Genomic DNA, 10,000 nt, shown 5'->3' on the forward strand with positions numbered 1-10,000 from the left:
GACTTTCACTCTTCGCCCAGGCTGGAGTGCAATGGCGCGATCTTGGCTCACCGCAACCTCTGCCTCCTGGGTTCCAGCGATTCTCCTGCCTCAGTCTCCCTAACAGCTGGAATTACAGGCATGCGTCACCACGCCCGGCTACTTTTATATTTTTAGTAGAGAGAGAGTTTCTCCATGTTGGTCAAGCTGGTCTTGAACTCCCGATTTCAGGTGATCTGCCCACATCAGCCCCTCAAAGTGCTGGGATTACAGGCGTGAGCCACCGTCCCCGGCCATTTTTGCATTTTTAGTAGAGATGGGGTTTCACCATGTTGGCCAGGATGGTCTCCATCTCTTGGCCTCGTGATCTGCCCGCCTCAGCCTTCCAGAGTGCTGGGATTAGAGGCGTGGGCCACTGTGCCCAGCCTAGTTGCCCTTTATAAAGGATACAATTTTTAGAAAGAATGTTTTCCTACAATATATTTTTATTGGAAAATACCCAAATAATGAAATATCTGTTGTTTAATATAACTTTAGATTCAAAATCATGACATTTGTTTATGAGCATTTATCCCATTACATTTATCTAATTATTTATTTTAATCATTTACCTAGAATTATTTATGAAAACTGCAATAGTTGTCATTGAAAGTTATGAAATCGCCATTGCAAAATTATAACTGAGACAGGGAAAATGATCTGCCCTACCCGATTCCATCTTGCTTCTAACCTCCAAGCTATTGTTCATTAACTTAGTTTATAGTTTAGCTTTGAAACAAAGATGGTAACAGTCTTTTCACAGAACAAACTTCCTTCATGTCTGTCTACTAGACTGCCTAAGGCTAAAAGATCAGAAGTTAGGGTATTTTAGTAAATAATTCAAGATGTAGCTATCTTCATTAAACTAATATCAATGTTTTATTTATTAAAAATTACACAAGCGGCTGGGTCTGGTGGTGCACATCTGTTATTCCAGCACTTTGGGAGGCTAAGGCAGGCGGATCATCTGAGGCCAGGAGTTTGAGATTAACCTGGCCAAAATGGTGAAATCCTGTCTCTACTAAAAATAAAAAAATTAGCTGGGCATGGTGGCAGGCACCTGTAATCCCAGCTACTCAGGAGGCTGAGGCAGGGAAATCGCTTGAACGTGGGAGGCGGAGGTCACAGTGAGCCAAGATTCTGCCATTGCACTCCAACCTGGATGACAAGAGTGAAACTCAGTCTCAAAAAAAAAAAATTACACAAGCAAAGATCACTCTGTTTGGGGTTGAGTTATAGTTTTGTAGCCTCTATGCCAAATTTTGACAGCTTATAGTATTTGACAGAGATAAGTATGAAATTGATCAATAATTGCAAACAAAAATGCGTGCTGGCAACTCTGAAGACATTTCTAGTATTACTTTACCAATAATTTTTAAAGCTAGCTTATTTATTAAAGATTTTACTGAAGTCACATAAACTTGAAAAGCATTTGACTAGTCTTTCCTTTTTTACGTTAAAGTATTTAAGCACTTTTATTTTTCTGTGAGCCAACTAATTAGAACACTTTCATATATTTTCTGTAGTGAAACATGATATACATAAGACATAAATACATAGACATCTTAGGCATGCCAATAGAAGTACATTTTATAGATCCATAAGATCTCCTTTTTCCTGTCTTAGACTTGCAAACTTTTGATAACCTGGTTTATTACTCTGGCAGTTGTCAGCTAAATAGATCTAAATCTGCATATTAAAGGAAACAGCTCTTAGGTGACACAGAAGAAAACTCTAGATGGTGCTAGAGGGAGATTAAAGATGAATGCCAGGTCAAACATAAAATTATAGAAATTTCTCATAAGACTGTATAAGGACACTATATTTAGATATTGACTACCTATCTTTTTTTTTTCGTTTTAATTGCATTTATTTTAATGCTGTATTTACTCCCATGCCATAAGTTTTTGTTTCTTCACTTTCTTCTGGGATATGTTTTTCTTCTGGGCAACCTGCTCTTCTGATTTAGAAACAATCTGTTCCCTTTCAGTAAGGATCATCTCAGTGTGGCAGGGAGAGCTCATGTACGGGTTAATCCAACCATGAGCTCTGTAGGTCCCGCAGCGCCTCTAGGGTGCTTTGTTCACTTGGGTATGCTCAATGACCAGAGAATGTACATCTAAACCCTTAAGTTTAGCATTATTCTGCAGTTTTAAGCATGTGCAGCAAAAATCCAGCACTCTTTGGGCTACCGGCCTTGTGTCCAGCCCCATTGCTTGGCCTGGGCACACCTGCCAACTCCACCATTGTAACATCAGAATGGTATGCACTGTTTCTGTAAAGTGACATCTTTCAGAAAAATGTGGAATACTTCACGAATGTGCATGTCATCCTTGTGCAGGGGCCATGCCAGTCTTCTCTGTATCGTTTCAGTTTTAGTATATGTGCTGCCAAAGCAAGTACAACTACCTGTCTTTTAACTGGATTTTTCAGCCCTGGGCAGAGCCTACACTGGATCCTGGGCTTTCAAAAGGGAAAATTATTATGAGGCTAGACTATGTGATGCTTTTACAGTGCACTTAAAAAAATTTTTCTTTCCAAAGACATTTCTAAGTGTGTAAATTACGCTTTTTCTTAAAAACCCCCGAGAGCTTCTGTTGTAATAGCTATTAATGAAGAAAACAGAATTCAGTCAACTGAGAAGAAAAAAAACCTTTTGCTCAAAAAGACAACGTCCTAGGAGAGAAATAAACAAAAACAAAAGCATGAAGGTCTTTTAGATACAAAGATGCACACATGCACACAAACATATATACATCTTTGATGTTAGCTTTTAATTAAACTGACTTTCAACCATTGAGCTTTTAAAAAATATTTTTCTTTCCCAGAGGCCTCTCAGCAGGAATGGACCCAATACCTCCCATTTTCAAGTTTACATGGTATCAAAAGGAGTAAGACAGATACACAAACAAGTGGATACACATTTTGGACAACATAAGGGGAAGTGCACTCAGACAAAACAGACTCAAAACCTGATCTCAACCAAAATGCAAAGTGGGTGTATGATCGAGCTCTATTGCTTTCCTTGGCAGTACCAGACAAATGGCTTAACAAGCCCAGATAGGAAAACAGTAGGCTCCTGGCATTCGATCCAGTTAACTCCCCCATCCGCTCCTGATCTCTGTTCTTGCCCAGGGGTGAAAGGGACATGCACTTTTGTGCATGGGCCAGCCTTCAGGAGGGTCCCCAGGAAAAATCTCACTGCCAGCTGCTGGGATCCTCCTGAAGACTGTCTTGTTGTAAGCCACTAGCCACTAAACGCGGCACCACCCCAGTCTCTCCTGGCTGTTTTGCTAAATTTTGTTCCTGGACCAAACTGAGGGTTGGGCTGCTGTTTCTTGTGGCCCAATAATGAGATGCAGATCAACTGGGGAGGAAGAGAATTTTTATTTCTGTAAACAGTTACAGGGAGAAGGCCTGGGAATTATCACCAGACCAACTCAAAATTACAAAGTTTTCTAGAGCTTATATACCTTCTAAGCTATATGTCTGTGTGTTAAGTGTGCATTCATCTAAAGACATAAGTGACTGGCTTATTTTTACCTATAACTAAGGTCTGAGTCCTGAAGACCTTCCTCTGGAGCCCCAGTAAATTTACTAATCTAAATGGGTCCAGGTGCTGAGGTGATTACCCTTATCTTGTCTCCTGCTAAATCACAGAGGTTTGGGGAGTTACTTCAGACTCCCAATAAACTTGTTTGTGGAGGCCTGGGGAGTCTCTTCAGACCCCCAATAAATCTTGTTTAATCATGCTTTAAGGTTCAGGGAAGGCCTCGGGAAAACTCTTGATGGGCTTTTGTTATATTCCAGCCTTTGTATAAGGGCACTGGCTTTTAACATTTACCTTAACCACTCAGTCAGTACTGAAACAGTTGTGATGGAGGCCTATGTTAGTGAGACCTGGCCTGCCACAGTTTTACAAAATAGTGTGGCTGTCTACCCATTTTATCATACCACTCTGTATAAGTAGAGTAGTCATAACTAAAGAGAAAGGAGTGATTCCCCTCAAGCTCAGCATTTGTTCTGTCACTCCCCATTCATCTGTTCAACAAGTACATACTGGTCATCCACTGGGGATACAGTGGTGAATCAGACAGCCCGGGTCCCTGCCCTCATGAGGCTAAGCACGAGCTTTCAGTTTCAGTCTGGCTGAGAAGACATTCACCAAGTAATTGGTAGAGTGTTTTGAAGATTGTTGATCAGGCAGCAGTCTTCAAAGCACAGGATATACGGAGGAAACACATCTCAGGACATCCATCCTAGTCAAGGGAATATTTCCTAAGGAGAAGTGGTATTTAAGTAGAGACCCACAGCATGTGGTGAGTTAGCCAGATAGAGGGCAGCCAAAAATATTTCAAACCAAGGAGGCCTCCTTGGAGGTACTAAAGAATTTCCATGTGATCATATGAATATAGACTAGGAGGAAGGAGAATGATGAGATAAGTACCAAATAGCTTCCTGTGGTATGTCCTAGGGGTATTTTGATGGGATTGACAGATAAACACTACCAGAAGTAATGGGAGGAAGTAAACTGTTAAAGGGAAGGTGGTGAAAGGGTCATTCAGATGGAGAAATAATATTACTGGCTTCCAGACACCTATACAGCCTGCTGGTTTCCTGGAAGTAATACCACACACATAGTGAGGATGGAATCTGGTGTGCAGACCTCCCTTTGCCATTCTTATGGGACCTTCTCTACCTTCCTGCCCCTTCAACAGGTGTAAGTAAGAGAGGCAAGATTGCCCTAATGTGCCAGAGATTTCTCATGAGAAGAGGATGTCAGTTGCGTGGAAGCATCCCCCAGCAGGTCCAGCTTCAAGACCTGCCTCAAGTCTCTTTCAGCAGCCTGGATTCTGTAGGATGTGGATTTTGAAATGATATAGCCCTTATAGTGCAATAGAACCTTGACATATACCTTTTTTCAGGTCTTCTAGAAAGCTAATTTTGTGGCTTTGTTTTATAAAAAATGGAAGTTTTGCAGGTTCCAATTTTAATCTTGTTCTACGTATTTGCTCATTATTATTAAGAATGATTTCTAGGCCAGGCTCGGTGGCTCATGCCTGTAATCCCAGCACTTTGGGAGGCTGCAATGAGCAGATCACTTGAGGTCAGAAGTTCAAGACCAGCCTGGCCAACATGGCAAAACCCTATCTGTACTAAAAATACAAAAATTAGCCAGATATGGTGGCAGGTGCCTGTAATCCCAGCTACTCAGGAGGCTAAGGCACAAGAATCACTTGAATCTAGGAGGCAGAGGTTGCAGTGAACTGAGATCTGTGATCGTGCCACTACATTCCAGCCCAGGTGACAGAGCGAGACTTCATGTCAAAAAAAAGAAAGAAAGAAAGATTTCTGTTTCTATTAGGGCTTGCCAAGATTTCTATTTATTTTTTAAAATTCCTCCAGATTTATCATGGGACATATTAATCTGGGAAAGGAGGGGCATTTTTTCTTTGAACAGGAAGGGAAGAGGAGAAAATAAAGATGGCACACGTGAGATCTAGAAAGGAAGGAATGTGTAAAGAAAGGAACCTTGTTCTTGTTGGCAAAATAGTTGGGCAGATTATTTACTGAGATAAATTAGAACCAGAGACTTGAGAAGAACAAGAAAAGTTTAAAGCAGCTACTGGGAGGAGTATGCTAAGGGTATTTGAAAGACATGAGTGAGGCCAGGCATAGTTGCTTACGCGTGTAATCCCAACACTTTGGGAGGCCAAGGCGGGCAGATCCCCTGAGGTCAGGAGTTCGAGACCCGCCTGGCCAACATGGTGAAAACCTGTCTGTACTAAAAATACAAAAATTGGCCGGGCGCAGTGGCTCACGCCTGTAATCTCAGCACTTTGGGAGGCCGAGGCGGGTGGATCATGAGGTCAAGAGATCGAGACCATCCTGGTCAACATGGTGAAACCCCGTCTCTACTAAAAATACAAAAATTAGCTGGGCATGGTGGCGCGTGCCTGTAATCCCAGCTACTCAGGAGGCTGAGGCAGGAGAATTGCCTGAACCCAGGAGGCGGAGGCTGCGGTGAGCCGAGATCGCGCCATTGCACTCCAGCCTGGGTAACGAGAGCGAAACTCCGTCTCAAAAAAAAAAAAAAAAAATTAGCCAGGTGTGGTGGCAGGCGCCTGTAATCCCAGCTACTCAAGAGACTGAGGCAGGAGAATCTCTTGAACCCGGGAGGCGGAGGTTGCGGTGAGCCGAGATTGCGCCACTGTGTTCCAGCTTGGTGACAGAGAGAAACTTCTTCTCAAAAAAAAAAAACCCAAAGAGATGAATGAAAGGCCCAGTAGGGTTGGCCAGTTCACCAAGAAAGTGGTGCTTTTCAACACTGTCAGTGCTTCTTATTCCTTGTTTCGGGTCCTTATGAACAAGGAACATGCCATAATGATTTAGAGTCTCATGAGATCTCTTTAAGGGAAAAATCTCAAACATAATAACCACAGATTATTTTGTGTATGTGTGGTTTTATTTTTTCTTTCTTTTCTTTACAGACTATCTATTTAACTTTGCATCTGCCGCCACAAAAAAGATAACTGAATCAGTTGCTGAAACAGCACAAACAATAAAGAAAACCGTAGAAGAAGGAAAAATAGATGACATCATTGACAAGGTACATTCAATTATCTTTTGGGAGTACAAATGTATGAAATTCGTTGTTTCCTCTTGATTGTTTCTTCTTCTTATGAATATTTTTTAACCTGAGTAGAATATCATATTCTGATAAAAATGTTAATTGTTGAGATTCTTGATTTTTTCCTCTCTTTGTATAACAAGTAAGTATAATATAAATTACAGTACTTTATTTAAATAACTGGTTTTTATTTTAATATATTACAAGCAATACATTGATACTTTGGGGTTATACTAAACTTTTCATGTTTCGTGGCGTTTTTTTGGTTTTTTGGTGTTTTTTTTTTTATTTGAAACAGAGTCATATTCTGTCACCCAGGCTGGAGTGTAGTAGTGCGATCTCAGCTCACTGCAACCTCTGCCTGCTGGGTTCATGTAGCTCTTCTGCCTAAGCCTCCCAGGTCGCTGGGGTTACAGGCATGCGCCACCACACCTGGCTAATTTTTGTATTTTTAGTAGAGATGGGATTTCACCATGTTGGCCAAGCTGGTCTCTAACTCCTGGCCTCAAGTGATCCACCTGCCTCGCCCCTACAAAGTGCTGGAATTACAGGCATGAGCCACCGTGCCTGGCCAACTTTTCTTGTTATGAGTTTAACTTTATAACTGTTTGAGGATATATTTATGGCTTTGCATCATCTGACTAAGGTCTTAGCTCATTAGGAACAATGAGCTTTTAAGACTCTAAGGAGTGAGTTTGTTTTTTTGCATTGGGCCTATAGCATTTTGTTTATATTGGTAAATATTTGAACTAAGGAAGTTATCAATTAAACCTTAGATATATTGCTATTTAACTATGTATTTTTTTAACAGACAATTATAGGAGATTTTCAGAAGGAACAGAAAAAATTTGTTGAAGAACAACATACAAAGAAGTCAGGTATGGTATAGGTTTGTCTTAATTAACGTGCCACGTTTTATTGAGCACCTGTTATGTGCTAGATACTACACTGTGGCTCTGAGAACACAAATATGCATATGCAATGGCCCCATCCTTTGGGAAGGGCAAAGACTAGTGAGGGAGACAAACCCATAAACTTCCATGATTTAAAGGAAGGGAGTAGATTGTTTTTGGGTGAGGCCTGCCAGTGCTGGCCTCTCTGGAGTGCTGGCTGTGAAAGAGGCAAGTGAGCTTTCAGTTCTGACTTTCTTTTTTTTTTCCCCCGAGACAGAGTCTTGCTCTGTCTCCCAGGTTGGAGTGCAGTGGCATGATCTCTGCTTACTGCAACCTCTGCCTTCTGGGTTCAAGCAATTCTGCCTTGGCCTCCTGAATAGCTGGGATTATAGGCACAAGCCACCACGCCCAGCTATTTTTTTTTCTTTTTTTATTTTTAGTAGAGACAGAGTTTTACCATGTTTGCCAGGCTGGTCTCAAACTCCTGACTTCGTGATCCACAAGCCTCAGCCTCCCAAAGTGCTGGGATTACAGGTGTGAGCCACTGAGCCTGGCCTCAGTTCTGACCTTCTACCATATGCCCAGCACAGCGTACAATATGCACATGACAGCCATTTAGCAAGTGGTGGCTCCCTTCCCATCTCTTCAGGAGAAAAAATGAAAGCTTTCCAGGGAGGTGAGTGACCGCACCTGCAATGACAGAGGGCCATAAAGAGTCACAGGTAGGCCGGGCGCGGTGGCTCAAGCCTGTAATCCCAGCATTTTGGGAGGCCGAGGTGGGTGGATCACGAGGTCAAGAGATCGAGACCATCCTGGTCAACAAGGTGAAACCTCGTCTCTACTAAAAATACAAAAATTAGCTGGGCATGATGGTGCCTGCCTGTAGTCTCAGCTACTCGGGAGGCTGAGGCCGGAGAATTGCTTGAACCCAGGAGGCGGAGGTTGCAGTGAGCTGAGATCGCGCCATTGCACTCCAGCCTGGGCAACAACAGCAAAACTCCGTCTCAAAAAAAAAAAAAAAAAAAAGAGTCACAGGTGTTTGGAGAACTTAATACATTACTGACAGATGACTTTTTAAATTTTTGAAGTTATAAGACCTCAGCATGCCTACTCTTACCATTTGGTAGCGTCCAAACACAAAACCAGCCTTGTGTCTTTGCATTTGGCAAAAGTAGTATAACTGTAATCTCAACACTTTGGAAGGCAAGGTGGGAGGATCGCTTGAGCCTGAAGTTTGAGACCAGCCTGGGCAACATAGTGAGACCCTATCTCTACAAAAAATAAAAAATTAGGCCAGGTGTAGTGGCTCACGCCTGTAATCACAGCACTTTGGGAGGCCGAGGCGGGTGCATCACCTGAGGTTGGGAGTTCGTGACCAGCCTGACCAATATGAAGAAACCCCATCTCTACTAAAAATGCAAAATTGGCCAAACGTGGGTAACACATGCCTGTAATCCCAGCTTACTTGGGAGACTGAGACAGGAGAATCGCTTCAACCTGGGAGGCAGAGATTGTGGTGAGCTGAGATTGCACTATTGCACTCCAGCCTGGGCAACAAGAGCAAGACTCCAACTCAAAAAAAAAAAATTAGCCAGGTGGGTGTGGTGGTACACACCTATAGTCCCAGCTACTTGGGAGGTTGAGGCAGGAGGATTGCTTGAGCTTAGGAGTTTGAGGCTGAAGTGAGCTATAATCATGCCACTGTACTCCAGCCTGGGCTACACAGTGAGACCCTGTCTCAAAAAAAAAGTAGTAGAAAACAATTCCGTTCAAGTTGTGCCACAGTTAATCCCATGGTGAGTTTCCATCAGGCATACTTGCACCTAGGTAAACTCAACAGCATGAAGCAACTGTTTTAGACAAGTGAAGTATACAAGCTAGCATCACTCAGTGATTATTCGGAAGCAGCAAAAGTGATCCTGGCTTGGGGACTCGCTGTAGGAGCTGATGCCTCTGAGATAGGAACTGTGAGGCATAGGGGTGGAAGCTTTGGTGGCAACTTCAGTTTTGAGGTGCATTAGACATCCCAGAGATGGGAACATGTAGAAAGACAGGAAAGGGAACACAAGTGCTTTATCTGGGGAAAATTTCCTTCCTTTTCTTCACTTCATAATCACAGTAACTATGAAGTACTTACTATTACCTCCGTTTTCCAGATAAGGAAACTGGCCTAGAGAGAAGATGACTAAAAAGCATCCTTGGGGTAATTTCAGAGGAACTGGGGGTGGGGAGCATCTCCTCATACCAGTATCTTGGGCCTTAGGAAGGCCTCACCTGAGCATAAATAGCACCAGGAGAGACTACCGAAGGTGAAGAGAATTGGAATGGAGACTCAAGTGTGCGAGAAAAAATGTTTTGGGGCTTTACCCTAATTTTTTCTTTAAACTGTGCAAATATGTTTAAATTATTTTATCATTAATAGAATTTGGGTTATAATTGCCACCATTCCCTGGCTTGG

At 42.4% G+C, this 10,000-nt stretch overlaps 1 non-coding gene across 1 annotated transcript; it reads right to left on the minus strand.

Moving 5' to 3' along the window:
• Positions 1-2,314: 2,314 nt before the first annotated feature.
• LOC116547105 lies at positions 2,315-2,421 on the minus strand. The gene has a single exon (XR_004266937.1). It is a non-coding gene; the product is annotated as a U6 spliceosomal RNA (small nuclear RNA).
• Positions 2,422-10,000: the final 7,579 nt, after the last annotated feature.

Source organism: Sapajus apella, unplaced genomic scaffold (genome assembly GCF_009761245.1).
Source record: "Sapajus apella isolate SASKATOON/1434 unplaced genomic scaffold, GSC_monkey_1.0 scaffold2077, whole genome shotgun sequence".
NCBI classification, from domain to species: domain Eukaryota; kingdom Metazoa; phylum Chordata; class Mammalia; order Primates; family Cebidae; genus Sapajus; species Sapajus apella.